General features: G+C 45.6%; 1 protein-coding gene across 4 annotated transcripts in view; it reads right to left on the bottom strand.

The window, feature by feature from the left end:
* The window catches only part of AGPAT4 (1-acylglycerol-3-phosphate O-acyltransferase 4), a 119186-nt gene that overhangs the window by 86772 nt on the left and 9900 nt on the right, over window positions 1-22514 (bottom strand). Inside the window, exon 1 of one of the 4 annotated variants that reach the window (XM_044242701.1) lies at window positions 3597-3638. The exons of the other annotated variants lie outside the window; for them this stretch is intronic. The gene's annotated coding sequence lies outside the window, so the exon portion shown is untranslated. Of the gene's footprint in view, window positions 1-3596; window positions 3639-22514 lie in introns of those variants that run through there. 4 annotated transcript variants of the gene reach the window in all.

The following is a 22514-nucleotide window of genomic DNA, read 5'->3' as shown; positions in this document are numbered from 1 at the left end:
CCTACGCGGAGACTCCCCACTCTCCCAGAAGGCCTGCACTCGGGCACAAAGCCAGGCCCCTGCAGAGACTGATGCACCACATCTCTGACCTTTCCCAGGTGGCACGTCCCACAGACATCTCCAGGTTGCCCAGCTCTTTCAGACACACCCTGTTCTAACATTCCCTGCCTCTCGCGAACGGGTAGGCATTAAGCCGGCAGCCCACTCTCCATGCACTTGACTTCGAGGAGCCACATTGCTTTACAGTTCGGCAGCAGCGATAGGATGATGCTGAATATTCATGTGCTTTATTCACTGTCCCTACATTAGCCACTAAAAGCTTCCATACAATCTGGCCAGAAGAAGGATGGTTCTTCACTAGGATTCCGGGCTCTAGGATTGGTGGAGTATTCGGCAAATCCTCTGTGTGCTGACTTAACACTAAGAAAAGGAAGTCAACTGGCACTGGAAAGGCAGGGGATAAAATGCAGTCTTCCTCGGTGTCCAGGCAGGAGTAGGGTGTTAAAAAGGAAATGTAAGATTTTTTGTCCTTGTAAAAGACAAGGGACCACCATGCCCCTGAGTAAAACCCTTACTAGCATCACATGGAGGGGGACTCTAATGCCATACCCGTGATGGTTCAGGGGAATCACAGGCAGGTGGGTTTGGGTGGTTTGGTTCTGCCCGCACTTCCTCAAACCCTCTTCCTAGATTGGTGTGGTGGCGGCTAAGTGCGGGTTCAGCTGTCTGGGTTTGAAGTTCTGCCATGCCTCTAACTGGTCATGGATCTTCGGGTAAATTCACTCTTCTGAGTCTCTCTTTATCAATAAAGAGGGATCAAGGTTCCAGGGAGGTGGGACCCTGGGGCGCTCAGTCAGGTAACATCAGCCTTCAGCTCAGGTCATGATCCCAGGGTCCTGGGATCGAGTCCCACATCGGGCCCCTGGCTCAGTGGGGAGCCTGCTTCTCCCTCTGCCCCTCCCCCTGCTCATGCATACTCCCTCTCTCGCTGACAAATAAAAACTTAAAAAAAAAAAAAAAAGGATTCCATGGAAACGATTGCTTTTCTTTCTTTCTTTCTTTTTTTTAACTTAAACTGATTCTCAATTGTATAGGCGAGAGCAAAATATAGGACTAGCTAAGGAATTGCCTGAAAAAGGAAAGATTAGCAGTGCCGCGAGGTTATTAAACAATTTTACTGACTTTGTCCTACGACTGAATAGCAAAAGAGACGAGGCTAAATTATTTAAGGAGGCGTCTACTGGGTGAATATGTGTCATAGTCTTAAGTTCATTCCAGATGGAGGTCTGGGGGAATCACTCTACTTGCATTGAATAAAAGAACCTTTTCTGGAATGTGGTAATCAGCCAATTTAGTGCCATATGGGGAAAAGATGGTATAAAGATTTTTCCAGGGGCGAACACAGGTAGATTGAAAATATTTTAAAATAGTTTGCCTCTTTCCCTCTTGGATTGGTAACTACCTGGAATGTTAGGGGGAGAACCTTTCTGGCAAATTCACTTCCGTCGTTTATGTGAAGCCAGGAAATGACAAAGAATTTTATTTTTCAGACGATGAGAGCAATGATCGAAGGAGTTTACAAACCAGCAAATAACCACGAAGCTGTTGCCCTGTTCTGTTTCTGTGAGCAGAGATATTTCTTATCATCAAGGGCAGCCGAGAAGAAGCCATGTGCCCGTTATCTGTCGTGGGTTCTTACACAATGAAGAGTCCGGCCCGGCCGGCCCGGCACTCACCTGCCGGCCCTAAGTGCCGGCTCCAGGCACGGCAGGTGCAGAATTCAAGCCCAACACTACCGGGCATTCCCTTCCCACCTGTGACAAGCGAAATCCGGCTGCAAGAGACCAACACAGGTCAGGTGTGAGGAGGGGACAGAGGGAAGAAATGACGTGATCAGGGCTTGAAGCACAAGTTGGTTGTGGATAAGAACAGAAGTGGGGAGCACTTGCCAGATATTAAAGCTCAAGCCAATCACAGTCTGGGGAGTGAGGGGGACATTGAGGAGGAACTGCTGACACACGACATTTTAAAGGAAAGCACAGAGAACAGGAAAAAAAAAAAAATGCCAGGAAACCAATCTGTATACATTATTTGAATTTTTCCGAAGGTCAAGTCTGACCCATGAGCTTAATACACATCATCTGAAAATTACTGAACCAGCGTTTTAAATATAGATGAAAAGCTCCTGTTACCGGGGTTTGTAATGGGTTCAAGGAGAATAGGTCACTCCAAATTACCGTTACTTCCCAGCCACTGAGGGGTTAGCAGATTTGGAATTTAACTCATCATTTGACAAAGTCTCTGGCAGTCCTTGAGGGCACGTGGTTCCTCCTGAGTCTATGTTAAATTGGTTCCCAGCTGCTTGAAACATCTGTCATTAATGTTGGAGGAGGCTCCTTATTCCGTGGAAGGAGTCTCCCTGTGTACCACCAGGACCTAAAGCCTAAAAAGGTCGTTCATACAAGGGCGGGAGAGACCTAGGGGTTACACACGGGGGATGCTGAGTGGCCATGAACCAACTATGCCACAGACACATTAAACCAGCGAGTCCAGGCCTTTGAAGAATGTAAGAATATACTGAGTGAAAACGGCTAACAAAGAAGCATGATTCAGGTCTGTAAAATAATAATGTGTATATTTATATCATTCACATCTCCATCTATTTCTATAGTCATAGACATCTATTAATAGTGGCTAGTTTCTGGCAGAAGAATTATGGTGGTTTCTTTTTTCTCCTCTACCGATCACTCTTTTCACTAATGAGAAGGAGATCTTCCCCTTCCCGGGGCAGAGAGGTGGATGGACCCCCATCCCGGCCTGCCTTGCGGTTAGATGTGGTCAGATGATGGACACAGGTGGTGCACGAGGGGAGAAACCACAGGTGGCTGGTGGAGAACAAGCGTATCGTTCGCAGACTTGAGGAGAAAGAACAGGAGTGTTGGCAGCCCCTGGCAGGGGCGGGCAGAGGTGACAATCCAGTCCAAGAGCCACAGACAAGAGAAATTCTGCAACGTGGAGGCCACCGGGGGCCACCTTGCATGCAGGCACAGGTGCTTGGGAAAGGCCACACAGCACAACCATTAGAGACCAGGAAAGGCTAAGGGGACCTTTCGAGTCAGGCAGCTCCGGCTGGAAATCCAGGCTCAGCCACTTGACGGCTCTAGAAATCACTCCCTTGTCGGTGAAATCAACTCGAGGTTGCTGTGACGATCAAGGCTAATCCAGAAATGTAAATACTGAGCAAAAAACCAAGACCTATGTTTTACATTCCAAACGAACGTCACACCCTTAGCAGAGCGCCTGGAACACAGGGAGCGCCCAAGGAACGGGAGAATTTTTCCGTGGTTGCAAGAAAATAAGGAGGCCAGGGGGAGCCGCTAAGAGGTATTACTCTGGCATTTCTGGGAAAGCAGTGAGAGAGAAATCGACTTAGTTTTTCTCTCACTACATTTCCAGAGCCTGACATTTTCTTTCATTTACCTTCAAGTGTGTTAAAACATTTCCTCCCCCAGCTGTTTTAATTCTAACCTCTCCTTTTCCACAAGTGACTCAGACACGGGAAACGATGCGATCACAAAAGCTCCCGTAGGCTTTACCTTCTTAATTCTGGAACAGTCCTTGCAGGCGTGAAGAAGTGGCCCTCAGAACGAGAGAAAGGGCAAGCCACAGAGTGCTCGCGGCTGTCTCTCGGGACGCAGAGCCGCAGGCCTGCCCACAGCTGCTCAGCTCCGCTCCCAGGGACTCCCGAAGCGAGTTCTGTGTGGTCAAGCAGATGGTGCCATTGGCCGCTGACCTCCTCCAGTGGAAACATAAGCAAATAAAGAAAGCTCGGAATGTCCCCACGAGAGAATGCAAACTGCATCGTCCTCCAAATAGACACAGAGAACCTCCACCTAAAGCGCTCAATCAGGCCACAAACAGGAGACCCTTGGTTAAGACTGACAGCGTCTGCCTTCGTCACTATTCCGAAACTATGAAATAAACACGACCTTCAGTTACACTCGGGAAGAGAGAAAGGGGATTAGCTCCTGCGCTCGTGTGTGTCTGAAGGGCTGGCTTGTTTGCTGCATGTACATACGGCACTGAACCAGGTCGGGGTTTTAGAAGAAGGAGGCCTTTCTTCCAAAGAAATCAGTCCAAGTGAATTGCTCAAATAATAGCCACGACCAACTTAGCATCATCGCCGAAATCAAAACAACCCCTTATTTAGGCTCTTTTAACTCCAAACCCCAGAACAGGTCACGAAACAGAAAAGAGAGAAAAGATTTTGGAAATACTAAGCCAACAAACCAAAACCTATTTTTTACATTCCAAAGGAAAATACTAAGACCCCATGCTGAAAGAGACGAGGTCACGCGGGGCTCCGCGGGGCTCCGAGCCTCAGTGTGAGAACCACCACGCGGGCTTTTTAGAGCGACCTTACACATCTTCACACCGCTTCGTCTAGTAACGCGGCTTCTGAGAAAACTCTCTTAAGAACAAAATTAACTTTTAGAAAAATTCTCTCTACCCGAAGATCTTCAGCAAGCATGATTTATAAGCACCTAAAATTAGAAACTGCTTATATTTCCAACATGAGGAAACAATAAAGTGAATGATGGGAAACCCATACGGTTGAATAAGTATCACTATAATAGGTTTGTAGTAAAATGAGAGTATTTTCAATATGCTATTACGAGATAAAGGACCCAAAATTTATATATATACATATATATATATATATATATATATATATATATATATGGTTCACAACTTTAAAATCAAGTATAGAAAAAGTACTGGAAGCAAAGAAAGCCTTAGGAAAACACTAACAGCAGTGGTTTTATGTATACGCCCCCTCCCCCACAACCCCCCTCCACACACACACACACACACACTCAGACAAGTCAGCCAACCTGGAGTCTGGGCTTGGCCTGACTCTTTCAACATCTTCCTCCTTAAGAAGAAATTGAGTAGGTGACCTCTGAGATCCTTTACAGATCGAACCATCTCTGGTTCTCATACAGAAAACCGATGCCCTCACCCACCCGAGTTTCCTGTTATTTCAATGGGGTCTCCTCATTCAGGGGATCCGGCTCCTTCCCTCTTCCTGAGCTCCTGCACAGAGGGGCTCTCAAAGGGGCTCGGCTGACCAGATGAAAAGAAAAGGAAAACTACAGGGACTGGCAGAGAGCAGCGTGGACTAAGCAAACATGGGGTTAGCTGGTGAGTTCGTCTCTGCACCAGTACTTCCGGTCGGCAAGGCAGAGAATGCCCGGGGCCGCCGGCGGCCCCGGAGGAGAGGGACATGGATGCAGCCCCAGGGAAAATGAGTGAGGTGTGTTCTGCTCTTGGAACCGTCAGCTCCCACCTTCTCCGTGAGGCTGAACGAATTTCGCAGAGATCTCCAAGAGGGCAGCGACTAACTTGTGGAAGCCTGAGGCAGACACTTAGCACTTGGTCCTGACAAACAAGGATAAATTTAGTTTTTGGATTCCTGAGACTAGGATTGGCTCAAGTCCCAAAACAAGACAGGAGAGAAAGTGTTCTAGACCAAATGCAACTGTCTCTGGGACCATCTCTAACTGAAATAGCGCTCAGCTAAAGACATCATCCTCATCACACGGTTTGGCAGAAGCCGATTACAATTAGCTTCTGTTAAAATTTGATGGGCCAGTCCTCTGTCCAACATCCCTGGCCCGTGCAGGATGTCCATTAAACCGAACCAAGCTCCGAAGAAGTCGTCAATCACGCTCAGCGCTTTCCTTCCATCCTCTGAGTGAGAACCCAAAGCCTCTGGCCCCGAAGTCTAATTTTAGGATGATAAAAACGTAAGTCTATAGGAAGTCGAGGCGTCTAAGTTTATATTTCATAGTTGGTTCTGAGTAGCTTATACGAGAAAAAGACATTCTGAAGAGGTTTTCTATCTAATCCAAGAAGACCAAGACTCAGAGGCAAACACCGATGGATAACCTAGGCAACTTTTTCTGTCTGGAGAACAGAGATGGAAGGAAATTAAATCCGATGCTCTCTAAGGCCTTTTGTAGCTGTAACAAGCACGAGATGAAAACGTCCAGAGGCAAACAGGAGATTTTCCGAGTAGTAACCGGTGCAACGGGAACCGCACACCAATGTTCTACACACATGACGTCATTGCCCGTGACAAAAGCCCACGGGGGAGTCACGGTTCCCCCATTTTACAGAAGAGGAAACGGGGTTAGTTAGACTAGGGAGCGTGTCAAGTTCAAAGAGTAACTAAATGTCTGAGACTCAGGCTTAGGCTCCGACCGCTACGATGCTGCTTTGGACCCAGGAAGCCCGAGGTAGCGAGGCTTCCCATGCACTTGGCCTTCAGAACACCATGTCATATTTCAATCCACGGTCCCATTCTGGACGCTGGGCTGACCCTGAGGTGCAAGCGACCTCCCAGCCGGTCGGTCCCCCCACAGCCTCAGTCACACCCTCTTTCCGGAGCCATGTGGGACCTTTCTAAACCCCAGTCCAGCTCCCCCGCGGTCACAGGGCCGCGGGGGGCTCTGACCTCACGGCGTGCGTGCCGTCTCAGGGCGCCCCCCGGCCGGCCACCTTCGTGACAGCCCAGAGTGTGCGAACTATTCTGCTGGGGACGTGGAAAATGCCTTGTTACATGATGTTCAGTTTTGGAAGTTTCCCGAAAGTCCAATACCATGAAACCAAACACGGAGGTGAAACGAGGGCAAACTCCTCTTCCAAACGGGGAAGCACCGACATTCCTGCTTTAAGTAAGAATATTCCAATTAATAAGGAAAGCTTATTAATTCCGTATTAAATACGGAAGGGAGGCAGGATGGATGTTTGCATGGAAATTGGTGTCTCTCTTCCACGGCTGCCGCTGCGGGGTGGCGGCTGCTGGTCCGTGACACACCTGTGGGGGGGCACGTGTGGAAATACGTGGAAGCTGAGGCTCTCCTGGGCACGTATCCCCTCAGGCCTCTCCGAGTGGGGAAATGGCCCGGGACCAGCTCTGGGCCTACAGAAGCAGGCGTGCGGCAGATGCAGCACCAGCTGGCACCGACACACAAAAAAGAGAGCTTTATTCAGTATATAAACCACCTCCTACTCGTCCTCCTGTCACCAAGGCAACGTGGTCAGGCCTGCGGTCTCACGGTGCCCACTTCTCTCCTTCCCACGCCGGCCGTGACAAGCGGCGTGGCCACGCCAGCCACGGAGCCGCTCTGTGGGCAGACGCTGGGTTTAAATCCCCACTTTCTGACTGCGTGACCTTGGGCTTCTCATCTCGCCTCAGTGTGTGTGTCTGTGCGATGGAGGTAACAATCCCCTCCTGCCAGGAGTGGGCCTCGCTTACATGCAGAACGCACAGAAGAGAGCGCCCAGCTCCGCCGGCGGGAAGGAGCTCCTTAGTTGAAGCCGGCCGGTGCGCCCAGGCTGCCTGGCGCGTCTCCTTCCCCTTCAGCTGCTTTGCCCATGACCCCAAAGCATCTACCATCTTGTCTTACTCATCTTTCTACTGTGGTTCTCGAGGTTTCTTCTGTTAGTTTTAAGCAATCTCTACACCCAACACGGGGCTTGAACGTACACGCCCCGAGACCAAGAGTTGCCCGCTCTACCCCTGAACCAGCCAGTCCCCCCTCTTCTGTTTGTTGTAACGAGTCCTTGTCTGGACCTTTTCTGTCATCCACACAATCCGGGATGACCCTGAGATGAAGTGAGTTGTAAGACGCCCCCCAAAGTCGACTCAAGAGTTTTAATTGATTTTGTCCCCATTCCTGTCCTCAGGTAAGATTGTTCAAAACCATTGATTCTGAGGCCCTCTTTAGTTCCTTAGCTCTCTCAACTGTATGGGAGAAAGAAGTTGAACTCATGATATGGACTTTTGCCTTTATGTCGCTGAAGAGAAATAAAAAGCAGTGTTAATAAGATCAAGACCACGGTTGTCCTGGTGCCCTCTGAACATGCCAGTACTTTCCCGGAGATATGGAATAAGTTAAGAATAAGCAGATAAAAGGTATGTCTGTATCCACCAGGAAGCAGTTTTGAGGAGGCTGACTTCTGAGCAAGGTGAGGTTGGGGCCAACTTACGGTGCAACTTAGGTCACCAGCGAATCACGGTACCTAAATTTTTTTCATAAAATCTCATCTTTAATATTTCAAAACTCAATCAAAAACAAATAATGAAAAGCCTTTAAAAGAAGACTTACAGCCCAACCTAAAACTTCGTTGGAAATTTCCTGACATGTGTTTTATAATTTAATGTTTTCATTCTTGATACCCATGGTGGGAGGGGGTACAACCCTCATCTCGTCAGTATTTAGGAGCTCTCACCTTTAAGCAGGCTCCAGTTGGGCCAAACAACCCCACATGGTCTAGAAGTAGCCAGGCCAGGAGACCGTGGGGATAGGGGTACTGACCCACCAGAGATAGCCAAGCCCATTGTCTGGCATTGATTTTCCAGTAAAGTTGCTCCAAGCATTAGGTATGAAGTGATAAGGCCGAGAAGATGTGACGTGGTAGTCGCCGAAGCCTGAAGGCTATGGAACAAAACCACATGGCGTGGGATTCTCTTCCACACAACAGCTCACCTAGTCTGTTTGCACCCAGACAAGGGGGCGCTACGTTGATTGGGAGCTTCTCCTGCATCGGCTTGTATCAGCTGGATTAGAGCCCTCATGAGTTCAGCGGCTATCAAAGATGGAAGTAGAGAGAGGGAAGCACCAGTGTTGACTTGGGTCTGAGTTGGACTCTGGACCATCCACGCGTCCGCCCCGGCTTGGCCGCTCGGCTTCCCACAGTGCCAGCTTCCCCATCTGTCGGTGGGATATGACCACTGACCATAGATAAGGGCGGTGGGAGAGTTCAGGGAGGTCAGGCGTGTGCACGGGCTCTGTTTCACTCAAGTTTGTGGCTCAGAAAATGGGAAGTGGGGCTGCTTCTCTCCATTGCATCAACGATGGTGCTTGGGATTCACAGAAATGGCCATGGCGTTGATACCCTGGGGTTTCGACCAGGGAGTAGGGCTTAGAGGAGGCAGTCCGCTGGCTCTGTCATTATCACTGGGGTTCGTCGTGTGTATCGGGGGAGGGCTCCGGGAGGGTCCACTTGGGGGAACCAGTTTTGGGTGAAATAAGCAAGTGGCTTTTTCTTCTGTGCCTCAGGCCCCAGTGAGTGGGGTCCTTACTCCGCTGGATCCCTCTCTGTCCTCCTCACTGTTCCTTAACCATCCTTGACCCTTGGGTTCTGGGAGGCCCTGTTGCTGCCAATTCTTCCTTTTCTGGTAAAGGTAGGAGATCAATAAGGCTAGATTTTAAATCTTTCATTCTTTGATTTTCATAAAGGGATGCCAATGAACCCAGGCAATTTCCCTGACTTGATTCATGCATAATGGACCTGAAGAGAGACTTATTAGAAAAGAAATGCACTCAAATGCTTTCCTGACATGAATCATTTATTGAAGACAGAACTGCTGGCTGTGAGGGCCCAAAATAAGTTGACTTACAGTATCCTTGTTGCTAGAGAGGTCTGAAATACGACCACAGAATATTGAAGTGTTCAGACAGGAACAGCGCTTTTGGGGTCACTACGGACGGACTATTCCTCGAAAAGTTTCATTAAATAACAGCAGCGATCAACCGCGAAACACAGCCTCTTCTCTGTCTTTTTCTTCTTCTGCTTGGTGAGAACAGTGATGTTCTTTTCAACTTCCATGAGGTAGAATCCGGGACAGGTATTCTTGGATCTGAGTAAACATTCATTAACCCATTGATGGCTTTATTCATTCATTAGGTTGCCCATGAAGCTACTCGTTCATCCATTCAGTTAAAGATTCATTGATTCATATGTCTTGTTCTAACTTTATACCATTGCGTTAGGCTTCTGAAGGTAAGGGCAGGGGATTCTCTCCGGACCTCAATCTGTGTCTTTTTTTTTTTTTTTTAAAGATTTTATTTATTTATTTGACAGACAGAGATCACAAGTAGGCAGAGAAGCAGGCAGATAGAGAGGAAGGGAAGCAGGCCCCCTGCTGAGCAGAGAGCCCGATGCGGGACTCGATCCCAGGACCCTGAGATCATGACCTGAGCCGAAGGCAGCGGCTTAACCCACTGAGCCACCCAGGATTTTTATTTATTTATTTGACAGACAGAGATCACAAGCAGGCAGAGAGGCAGGCAGAGAGAGAGGAAGGCAGAAGGAGGCTCCCTGCTGAGCAGAGAGCCCGATGCGGGCCTCAATTCCAGGACCCTGGGATCATGACCTGAGCTGAAGGCAGAGGTTTTAACCCACTGAGCCACCCAGGCACGCACCCCACCTCTCTGTGTCTTATGTGGGTCAGAACTATGCTCGACAAACTACAGCACATACTGAGTAAGATTTCCCGGCCCAGGATGAACCCCCACCCCATTCATTTCTTAAAGGAATAAATAGATGCTCAATAAATGTTGGTCCAGTCTGCACCTCTAGATGACCTAATGTAATTTGATCTTCATAGCAATAACTCTGGATCGTCAAAAGCAAAATGCAAAAGCGACAGTATGAACTGACACTGTCCTAGGTTTCTTTCCCATTACAGAAAGCACAGGGCAGGTGACCTAACAATTTATTCTCCTTGCAAAAGCCATGCAGATAACCCCCATGATTCCTCCCTAAGTCATCACGTTGTGTAATGAGCAGGGAATCCTCGTCTACAAATGCTAAAATTGCATGAAGCCATATATCAAACCGACATGAAAACAACTAAAATGAAAGCAAATTACCTGCTTAAACCTCCTCAGGGGAGCTCAGATATTGGTTGGGACTAGAGTGGACTGGTTTTTTGTTTGTTTGGTTTTAAACAAAGACTTTTTTACTAAAATACGAATCTAAAAAAAAAATAAGAATACAAATATAAAATAAAACACAAACCTGGTAAAAGTAAAGAAAATTATACTATGTAAGTCACTGAGTCATAGTCATGGAATATTTTTATAAAGATAATCTCTCCCCTTTCCCTAATCATAACAGTAATTCACATTCATTATAGAAAATTTGTAAAATTCTAAAATACAGAAATTTTAGCACCTATAATCATCAAAGACAGTGTCTTTGGTGAATGCATAGACTTTTTATGTTTTTTTTCTTTGCTAGGTACAACCATGGCAGAAGGCTTTTTGTTTTTAAATACAGTTGAGCTCTTAGGTTGAATCAATTTCCTATGTCCTTTTCTTCCGCTTTAGTGAGATAATTTTCAACATTCATTTATCACAAAATAACTCTTCAGTTATTTATTATCTTACTGCCTCATTGTTATCTGTTTAAACTTCTTTTTGCCTTTTTAATAATAAATAAAGCAATGATTAATAATTTGGGGAGTAACTTTTCTTCTGTTTTTTCAGTTATTTCCTTAGCATGGGTAGGATTTCTAGGTCCAAGGAGCAGTTTAAGGGGTATCTGGTAAATATTACCAAATCCATTTCCAAAAGGTTTGTAGTTATTTACATTCTTCCAGCAAAATACAAAAATACTCATTTCCTCACATGTCTGTCAAAAATAAGAATTCTGACTTAAGAACAAGGAAAACAAGACTCACTCTTCATTAAATGTATGTCTCATTGTTTTAATTTGCATTTTTCAGGGTGACAAGTAAAGTTAGATATTTTTAACATTCATTAAACTATTGCTTTTTCTTCCTGACTTTCCTTTTTATCTACTGCCCATTTATCTCTTGCATATTGATTTTCATGAGCTCTTCATATATTAAATAGAATAATGTCTTTCCTAGTCCATTTAGAATGACCATTTTTCTCAGTTTGCCTGCTCTTATTTTTAGCTCATTGGAGCTTTAGATTATTATGAAGAACTGTGATTTCTTTCATGAAGTTCGAGTTAGAAAATGCATCCCTCTATCCTTAGGTTCCACCCTGCAGAAAACATAGGTCATTGTTTTTCCATAACTAATTTTTATTCTTAACTATTTGATCTGACGTTTATTTTGGGCTGTGATAATCCATGTAGATCAAAACGGACTTGTTTCCAAATATTGAACCAGTTGTATCCAAGGCATTTAGTGAAAGATCCTACCTATTCCTTTAGCTCACACTATAACTCCAACCCTTATATACCAATCAACAGAGAAGAAATGAACTACAGGGGCCAACTCTAACTGCTCATCATAGAGGTGAAACACAGGCCGTCAAGAGAGTCAGGTGACTGGCCCCATCACGCAGTGTAGGGACAAACCTCGGAGGGCTCCTTCTTCCCTGGCCCTCGACCAGATGCTGTTTTCTCTCTCAGAGGCAGCAAATCTTACTGCCTATCACAGACCAGCCTTTACCAATCCCTCGTTACGATTCCATAGGAAACCGGGAAGCTCTACTGTGGAGCTACATCCATGCCTACATAATCTCAGACAGGGATGAGGGAAACCAAGACGGAGGCCGAAGTCACTGCCTGGGCCATACTTCTCCCATTCCAGGATCCCAGAATTACTCTCAGTGCTTGTAAGGATCCTGCTAGCTCAGTATTGCACTTATCTATCTAGAGGATGTTTCTGCAACAAGGAAAATAGTTCAAATTTGTAAAAGGACACGTTACCCACTAGAGATCAGGGAATGGAAATCCTAGCACAGCACGGAGCTTTAATTGTCTTAACTGGTGCATCTCAAGAACCCAGAACAGGAATGCTTCCAAGACCAGAGGGGACAGCAAAGCCTCACAAGGCCCCTGGGCCACTTTTGGCTAAAGCACCAACAGCCTCAGGCACAGGGAACACTAAAGGGAGTCCAGGGACACGGGGAACCACAGGGCCTCCTGGGACACAGGCAAACCACAGAGCATCCTGGGACACAGAGAACCGCAGGGCCTCCTGGGACACAGGCAAAGCTCAGGGCATCCTAGGGCACAGGGACAATTGAAGGGAGTCATGGACAGCAGCCGGGGACTGAATGAGGTCCACCAGGATAGGAGAATTTTCTTTCCAACTGACACTTGTTTGATGGCTATTTTTGGAAATAGTAAGTTAAAATTCCACATTGTGAATGCCCAGTTTTGAGGAATTGCTTAAGAAACTCAAAGGATTCTTTGTGCCCTGATTAAACCAGACTTTAATTTTACCTCTGCTTTTAGGTTATGAGCTCCTTCAGTGTCAGGAACCAAATATATCGGAAGAGAATGAGAAATCACTTTGAATTGCAAATGAATAAATGGAAAATAATTGTAAAATATTAAGAGGAAGCACAAGCCGTTTTGTTTCCTCTAAAAATTCTTCTCTGAGCAAGTAATTACATTGTAACAGAAAGACTTAGGAGGGCCAGGAAGAACACCGAGAAAGTATATTGAGTGACAAAAAGATGTTTATAATATGCACAATCAACAAAAGTATGTATGGCAGGAAACAAATTGTGTAAGACAAGAGGAGTATATCTCTATGCTTAGGAAATAGTCTGGATGATAAGCCACCAAACTTTTTAAAATTTCTGAAATATTTTAAATACACAAAACATACAAAATATTTTACCTCATTGCTGTTTAATCATGTTTGCTTTGTGGGTTTTTTTAAAAGATTTTATTTATTTATTTGACAAAGAGAGTGAACCAGACAGCAAGTCAGAGGAATGGCAGAGGGAGAGGGAGAAGCAGGTTCTCCATTGAGCAGGGAGCCTGATGTAGGGCTCGATCCCAGGACCCTGAGATTATGACCTGAGCCAAAGGCAGATGCTTAACTGACTGAGCCATCCAGGTGCCCTGCTGTGTGTGTGTGTGTGTGTGTGTGTTTGTGTGTGTGTGTGTGTTTTAAGGATTAACCTATTATAGATATTGAAGTCACTTCCCTAATCTGAGGTTGAAATTCATGTGTTTTCTTCTGTCTCTATTTTTCTAGTGTATGTATCTGTATTCACAGACAATATGTAAGTCTTTAGTTATAAAGATGTATATAAATAATAGTTGAATCCTTTTATTATTTCCTTTCTACACTCACTATTTTTTGAAATTTTATGCATCCAGTTGTTCTAAGTGCAGAAAAGAATTCTTTTGTATGACTTAAAGATCATTAATGACCACTGGCATTGGAATTGCTACATTAGTCTAACAGTACACCTTTAGCTTTCCCAGATATTAACAAATTGCTTTTCAAAATGGTCAATTAACACCCCAGAGGATGTTCTCAGTTAGAGATCATGGAAAACAGTAATTTCTTCTTTATTCTGGTAAATACTCCTGGTAGAAGAGTGTTGGGGTAAATCATTACTGTACTTGGGTATTGTATTTTAGTTCAAAACAAAATAAACAAAAAACTCAAACTTCTGCATCATACTTTTCAGACTTAAGTATGTTGCACATTAGTTGGTATTGACAATGCTCTCTGATTTATCAGTGTACCCATTTTATAGATAAGGAAATGGAGGCTCAACGAAGTTCTATGATTTGTCTAGTTTGCGCTTCCAGTTTCCTTTTCTATCATTCCCAGCAATCGACTCCACAAAACTATTGGGGGTGAAAAATAAGACAACTGGTTTTAAATTCTACAAAATATTAAAAGGTAATTTATGTATATGAAAATTCATTGTTATCGTTTTTCATGGTTATGTTCCTCCTCTGTACAGAGTAAGAAATAATTAAATATCAGGGAATATGGGGGGAAATACATTCTTACAAAACTTCAAGGTACCATTTCAACAGGCCCTTCAAACAGACAGAAGTTTAGTTGAGCAATGGTTATTGCTGGAGACTTACTCCTTTGATCCTTGATCTAAGCTTTATTCAAACAGTAATTTAATTCTTAAAGATCAGTAAATACTGACTCAGTAAATACTGAACAAAAAATGGATTCAATACAGAAAGCAAGTCCTGGCAGAGTCGAGAGTTCTGGAAATACAATGCCTGAACTCAAAAAAGCTGGTGTCTTAAAACTGTTCAGAGAAAGGCACACACTGGGGCACCTGGCTGGCTCAGTATACAGAGCTAACTCTTAATCTCAGGGTCATGAGTTCAAACCCCATGCTGGGCGTGGAGCTGACTTGAAATTTAAAAAAAAAAGAAAGAAAAAGAAAAGTAAATAAAAGTAAAATAAAAAAGAAACAAAAAGAAAAAGGCACACACCGCTGAACACACCCAACAATTTTTACTATCCCGAGGGCAGTACAGAAGTACATCAGGTTGGACAGGACACAGCCCTGGTTCCCCATCATAAAACCCCACATAATCACCACTACCTGAGCTGTACCAACAGCCCTTCTGACAGTTTCTTCTTCATCCCTTCTCTGTGGTATCTCATGCATAATATTCTCCTGTACCAAGTCTCTGATAACATTTTGAGATAGGCCTGAATACCAAAGGGACTTGGCTTTGAAGGTGTGAGACATCTATGCAAAATACCCTTGTTTCCTTAGGCTCCCAAAGATTTTAGGAAGTGAATGAAAAGCACCGGCTCTGGTTTCCCAGATGTTCAGTGGAGTTCCCACATGATCCCCAAATTCCAGTCCTAGTATGTACCCCAAAGAAATGAAAACATGAAGTCTACCCAAACCCTGTATGTGAATGTTCATAGCAGTATTGTTCATAATAGCGAAAAGATGGAAACAGCTCTAATGTCCATCCACTGTTGCATGGACAAACAAAATGGTTGTATCCACACAATAGAACATTACTCAGCCATGAAAAGGAGTGAATGACTGATACATGCGATAATATGGGTGAACCTCAAAAACATTAGAGCAGGTGAAAAAACCAGTCACAGAAGACCACATACTGTATGGTGCTGTGTATGAGAAATCCAGAATAGGCAAAATCACAGAGACAGAAGGTGCCCTAGTGGCTGTCCAGGGCTGGAAAAGAGGGGAATGGAGAGTGACTGCCCCTGGGTATGGTTTCTTTATTCTTTAATTTTTAAATTTTTTTTGAGGTGATGAAATGTTCTAAAAGTAGATCGTGGTGATGACTGCACAACTCTGAAGAGAACACAAACCACTGAGCTGTCCACTTGAATGGGTGAGCTTTATGGTATGAATTCTATCTCATACAGTTGTTTTAAAAAGCAAAACAAACTAGGGCGCCTGAGTGGCTCAGTGGGTTAAAGCCTCTGCCTTCGGCTCAGGACATGATCCCAGGGTCCTGGGATCGAGCCCCGCATCAGGCTCTTTGCTCAGTGGGGAGTATGCTTCCTCCTCTCTCTCTGCCTGCCTCACTGCCTACTTGTGATCTCTGTCTGTCAAATAAATAAATAAAATCTTTAAAAAAAAAAAAAAAGGCAAAACAAACTCCTGGCCCTACAGATGACAAAACATAAACATAGTCAGTTTCACTCTACTTGTGATATAATCACACATGTCCTGACATTGTGGGGGAAAAAAGTAATGGGTAAGTCCTTAGAGGGGAATTTCAGCCTGCAAAAAAAAAGGCACCCTACCCTCACCCAGGGAACAGAGCAAGATGGCAGTGGCCATGTCTGTGGGCATGATGGGAGTGCTCACCAGAACACTGCAAGGATGTGGATTGTATCTTCCTAAGCTGGATGATATCTGTGACCCTAGACCATAAATAAAGGTAGGATGGGACTTCACCATTCGATCCTAAGAGAAGCCTGTGGGCAAAGGCTTTAAGGATATTTACTCCCCCTAAGTCTTCCAGTCAGTCTCAAAGAGCAGAGGCAATCAACTGTAGGCATGCAGGCCAAGAGAAGCTATTGCTACCATATAGCATAACTGGGCTCTATGCTTAAGATTCAGAGAAAACCTTCAGTAGGTCAAGGATTCTAAATACCCGACATTGAAAACTCTGCTTATGTTCCTTACTATCAATGCGACCCACTAAAGTACATAATAGGCTATATTTCCTAGGGCAGACTCACTGTGATTAAATTCTGATGAAATTTCAGGGCTCAAATATGTGAAAGAGATTTTACTGGAGCTATAAAGTCAGCTGCCCTTCAACAGCCAAACGGAGCAGAAGCGGACGATGCTTCCCAGGAGCAACGCTCCCTGAGGCAGGCCCGGTGTCTGGTGGCTTACCCCATCCCCCAGGAGCCAGCACAGGGCTGTGCGTGGTAGACGCTTACAGAAAGAGCTTATGAACGAAATCTGGTGAGTTGCCAAAAGTTTCACTTAGTTAGAGAAACCAGTGGAGAGATAAGTAATTGAGTATAAAAAATGGGCTCATTAATGGGCAACACTGAAATTTTTACATTTTTTTTGGCTGGAAGACAAATGAATCGGGACAGAAGTCAGGAATGTATGTTCCCTATTGTCTAGTTTTAGGTGGGAGGGACTTGCTGTTTCCCCAGAGTCAGAGCTGTTAACTCGATTGAACTACAGCATCCAATTCCAAACCCCTGCTGCACTGTTCTGAGAGAGAGAGAGGCTGAAGGCCGGGGACGGCGGGAGGCAGCTTGCCTCTTGCTTCCTCCAAGCCCTTCCTATGCATGTTCGTGTTTCTCAAGTGGGATTCTGGGGGTAGGGATGATGTAGCGAGGAAAAAGTGACTTATTTGTAACCCATCCTTTGGATCAGGAATAAAAGTGGTAAACTTAACCTGGATGGATGCTGCAAACCACGGATCCCTCACCAGGTGAGTGAATAAATGAGACGCAGTCTAGCCGCACTATGGAGTCATGCTCAACAAAACAAAGGAACAGACTACAGGGCCGTGCAACACCTGGACAGGCCTCGGAAAACCCTGCTCGATGACAGAAGCCAGACAGAAAACACTAGACAGTGAATTATTCCATCGACATGAAGCTCCCGTTAAAGGAGAAACTACAGAAACAGAAAATGGGTTGCTGATCACATGGGGATAAGGGGACAAGTGAGAAGCACACGCGAAGGGATGGGAATTCGCTGAGGATAATCAAAGTCTCTATGCTGGATTTTGGTGGCCATTGCACAATTGTATGTATAAATTGCTGTATAAACATCCCAACTCATTGAACTTAAAATGGGTGAATTTTATGATATGTAAAGGAGATCTCAAAAAGTCATCCAAAAATTAGATGAATGAATGGAAAAAAAAATTTTTTTTTTAAATGGTTGAATTCCCAACAATGAAAAAGAATGACAGGCCAATCCTTTGAATATGAGGAACTGATTCAAATTAATTTTCTTCATGAAAATTAAAAAGGAATGTGGGCAGGAATGAATGAGAAGGAGATATAAAATAGAAAAAAAAGAAAGACAGCATGAGTTCCGTCTTCTATTTCACAGTGGAAATAAAAACAAGCCTGTTTTGTTGTCCCATTAGTTCTTGAGTCCAGCTGGTATCCCAAACCCCGGTTTCACTATCATATGCACAAAGATGTTAGCGTACATTCTGTTATATTTTTACTTAAATAAAAATAACGCCTTTGCACCACCATTTTCCCAACTGACTCACCCAATAATGGTACCAACAAAATGAGTTAAGTCAACTCAGCATGATATAGCTTCAGTGGCGGCAGGCTGGCTCCTGTGATTATTTATTAGTTACTAAATTGAAACATTCGGGACAAGTGCTGCATACCAGAATAAAGGCTCTAGTACTTACATCTCCCCACTTATGGAAACAGGGAATTTTACTTGTTTCCAGTCTTACGATACTTTTCCAATTTCCCCGCAAGATCGCCAAGATCGAGAATGACAATTCAGAGATGGAAACCGTAAATTCACTGCATTCCTTAAAAAGTGATGTGTCTTGACAGAGATAACTGAATTAACGTGGCAGCAACGTCACCATTGTATTTCTCTATGCTTCCCCATTGGAAAGCAAATTTCCTACAAACAGGGTTGGCAGAATGTCCACAAATACCTCAAAGTGTCCAAGTATCAATTTTTAGAATTTTGTCACTTAAAAAGCTACCTTCTACTGAATATAAAATTGATGTTTTTGATAGAAAACATGAAATATCCATTTTTTTTAATGTGTTGAGTCAGAAAGGCAAACCAACACGTAGAAAACATCACACACACTTCAACGGACACAGCCGAGCAAGAATCTCTCACAATCACCAGAAATGATTTCCCTTATTTGAGGCAACTTTAGTCTTTGTCTTGGGCATCTTCCTATGTTGGAAGGTGGTTCTATTTTGCTCCCAAAAAACCATGGAAACATCATCCACAGAGAGCCATTCTTCAGACTGGGTCTTAGCAAGATTCAGTTTAAGGCTTAGTCACATGGCCAGAGGTCAAGAACCTGGGGACAGTATCACCACAAGCTTTGCTAAGCAACAACCATCCGTCCTATGCCGAGATGACCCGACATGACAGTGGCGATAGCCGTAGCCCCTCCGCTCTGGGCTGCTGGTGATCACGGATTTATTTTTTTGTGGCCATCTTGTCTCACAGGGTCCTGCCTTTGAAAAGCTGCCCAGATTTAGGGCAGGACTGTCATCTTCCCATTCTACCTGGCATTCACCAACATCCAATACACCTCCCTAGACTCAAAGCCACATGGACGAGATAATTCGGGGGCCCAGGGCAAAATGAGAATGGAGAGCCCCTTGTTCAAAACATACTAAGAACTTCAAGACGCGACCGCACAATCTCACACCAAGTGCAAGTCCCTGTGTGACCCTGGCGGTCACACACCCACGAGGCCATGCCCACTCGGTGGCCCCCTGCCGTCCCAATGGCAGCTCCTCAAATCCACCCAACTCAAGAAGGCATTTAAGAGTTGCCAGAAAGTAAACAAAAATCTCCAGGAAAGGGGTTCATTAAAAAAAAATACGTCAGTAGCTGACTCCATAGCTTCTAGCTACAAGCTACCAGCCAGAGCCGAGCACCGAGCTCAGAGCCGTGACACTGGACCCTCACCTCTGTTCTCCCAACTGCACCGGCGGGTGGGCCACCGTCAAGAACACCCGCAGCCACCTGACACCGCACGCGTGTGGGACTGGTACTGAACCCCACCGCACGCTAGCAGAAACCTCTCCTGGGGAAGGAGGGTCAGTGTCTTCTTTTACTAAAGCCCCACCGGCTTGGCGGCTTGCAGCCGGGATGCTGTTCAGGATCGGGGTGACAGTCCCTCCCACTGGAAGGGCCCCCTCCTCAGAGGATGCCTTTTGTTCCTCCAACAACTACTGACCGAGGCACCACCCCTGGACAGAGGCCTCAAGGAGCCTGCTACAGGATAGGGCACGATGAGGAGAGAATTTTAAACGCTAACAGCCAGTCTCCCGGAATTGCAGTGTGTTTTTAGAAGGGAAAGTGAGGCCAGGCAGTGAGGTCAGCACAGTCTCCCCTGAGGGCACACCTTCTCTCCCCTCTCTTCTGTCCCCTCCACCTGATGCCCTCCCTCCCTCTCCTCCCAGCCTGTGTCCGTCCTTCCAAACCCTGCCCGAGACTACAATCCCGCTGCTTCCCCTTAAACTCCAGACGCCTTTCTCCCGGTCTTCTCATGGCCCCTTCTATCTTCACTGTGAAGTCCACGGTTAAAGGACTTAACCACTTCATGGTAATGGTCCCTTACCACATGAGTAAATGATGTAAAAGATTCAGCACAGTACCAAGGCCATGGAACATCGGTAAATGTTTTCCTGTGCGTATCTGTCTGCCTTCCTACAAGCCTGAGTGCCTTAGGCGCTTGTGTTTTCATCTGGGATCCACAGTGTCCACATGTGGACCTGGCCGTGGCAGGGGAGTAATAAATATTCATAACACGAGTGACCTGAATGGCCAGTCACACGCACCACACCGTTACAGACAAACACCCAGCTCACGGTGTATTAGTAAGTTCACCACAGAGTCAGGGGAACGTAGCTGCCACACCACACCCAGATTAAGGCATCATCACTAACAAAGTGGCATCCCCTACAGTCAGGTGGGATATTTTACTTGCCCAAAATCCAGCTAAAAATGGAATGCTACCAAGCTGTATTTGATGTGGGACACCTCAGTAATTTATCTCGACCTCTGTTCTAGGAATCTGTGTTGGTCAGAGATAACAGAACCTACCAGACTCTTGCTACTCTAGTTACACACAGACCGTTTGCCCCTTGCTACACTCCTCTAGCACGGAACCTTCCGTACCGAGGATCTGAAGAGGCTGAGTCCTGCCAAGTGTCAACCTTCATACCCGAGCAGGGACTCAAGAGACAAGGAGCTGGTTTGCCTTTATGGGCTATGCGACCCTGGGCAAATGACTTAACCTCAGTCTCCTCGTCTGTAAAATGGAGATGAAAGGTCCTACTTCATGGGGTCATGGTAAGGATTCATCGTTTCTGGAACTCCGCCTGGCACATGAGAACCTTATACATAGCTAGCTAGCATCATCATCCTCATCGCCCTTGTCCTGGCTCTGGATTTCTGTTCCTCCAGAGTCACTGTCTTCCAAGCCACCACTTTTTTGTCAGATGGTTCCAATTCTCCCAGCCCATCAGAATCATCTAAAAAACATTTTTTAAAAATCAAGGAACCAGAGACTCAATCCGTAGGTCCAAGGTGGGCAATTCTAACAGACAGGCAAGGTTGAGAATATGGGTGAGACTCTGCCACAGAGACCCTGAGACCAGACTCAAGTGAGGGAGACACAGTCCCTTGTTCACAGCAGCGTGATACTCCTCTGCACCCTCTGCACTGCGTGCCCAGCTCTGCATCCGAGGCCAAGGACGCGTGCTAGCTCAGGATGCCCTCCCCCAGTCAGCTCCATGGTGGCTTGCTCCTTCCTTTGATTTACCTCCCCTTTCCTTCTGCCATAGCCTGGGGTAAGAACCAAACAGGATACTCCATCTGGCACCTGGAGCTCAGAGCCCAGCTTCCCCGGGGGAGGGCTGTGGCCAAAAGCAAGCAGCTGGCCACCTCAATGTTATCTGTCGCCATTTCCTTCCTCACCCATCTCAGCCAGGGGACAACTTGTTCTGAATGAAATAATTTTCTGGAAAGTTAAAATTTAGAACGAAATTGCCCGAAAAGAAAGTGGACAAAACCATTCTTTGTTTCTGGTGGCCCTCTTTCCAGCGTCCTCTGGCTTGTCCTGCTTTCGTAAGCGGAGGACGTCGGACACCACACCAAGGGCTCAGGACCCCGTGTCGACCGGACATGAGTGATTTGCAACCACTGACAGTTTTTTTTAGCTGACTCTTCTTTCGTTTCCTCCCCTGCTATCGATTAGTTCTTTGTCACCATTTGCCCAGGTCAACAGGTAACCGAGCCTGTCAAGCTCGTCACTTCAGGATTGCACTTGCTCTGTGAGTAGGTTCAGGGAACATCAGATTAAGCCCCACAAAGTACACAGGATTTCAGTCATGATTTTTCCCACCATGCACTGCAGATGTGGGGCTATCTGCCACGTGGTCCAATCTGTCACCAACTAGAAATTCTACCATCTCTTAAATGCAGTGTGCTTTGGCAGACTTGCTGTTTTAGGCGTCATTAGACAATAAACTCCCCGTGATCCCAGAGTACATTTTCCCTTTCAGCCCTGCCCTGCGTCACACGAATATTCAAGTGGGAATTTCACCGGAATATGCTGCAGTGCTCCTTACGCGCACACGCCATGGGACCCCGAGACTCTGAAGGCACGGTTTGCATTTTCAGTGAAACACTGGGTCAAGTGATACAGCATATCCACACTTGATAACATGGTTTTATTTGTCCAAGTAA

This window comes from Neovison vison, chromosome 1, assembly GCF_020171115.1.
Source record: "Neovison vison isolate M4711 chromosome 1, ASM_NN_V1, whole genome shotgun sequence".
NCBI lineage: Eukaryota > Metazoa > Chordata > Mammalia > Carnivora > Mustelidae > Neogale > Neogale vison.
This window is presented reverse-complemented; position numbering and strand designations above follow the sequence as displayed.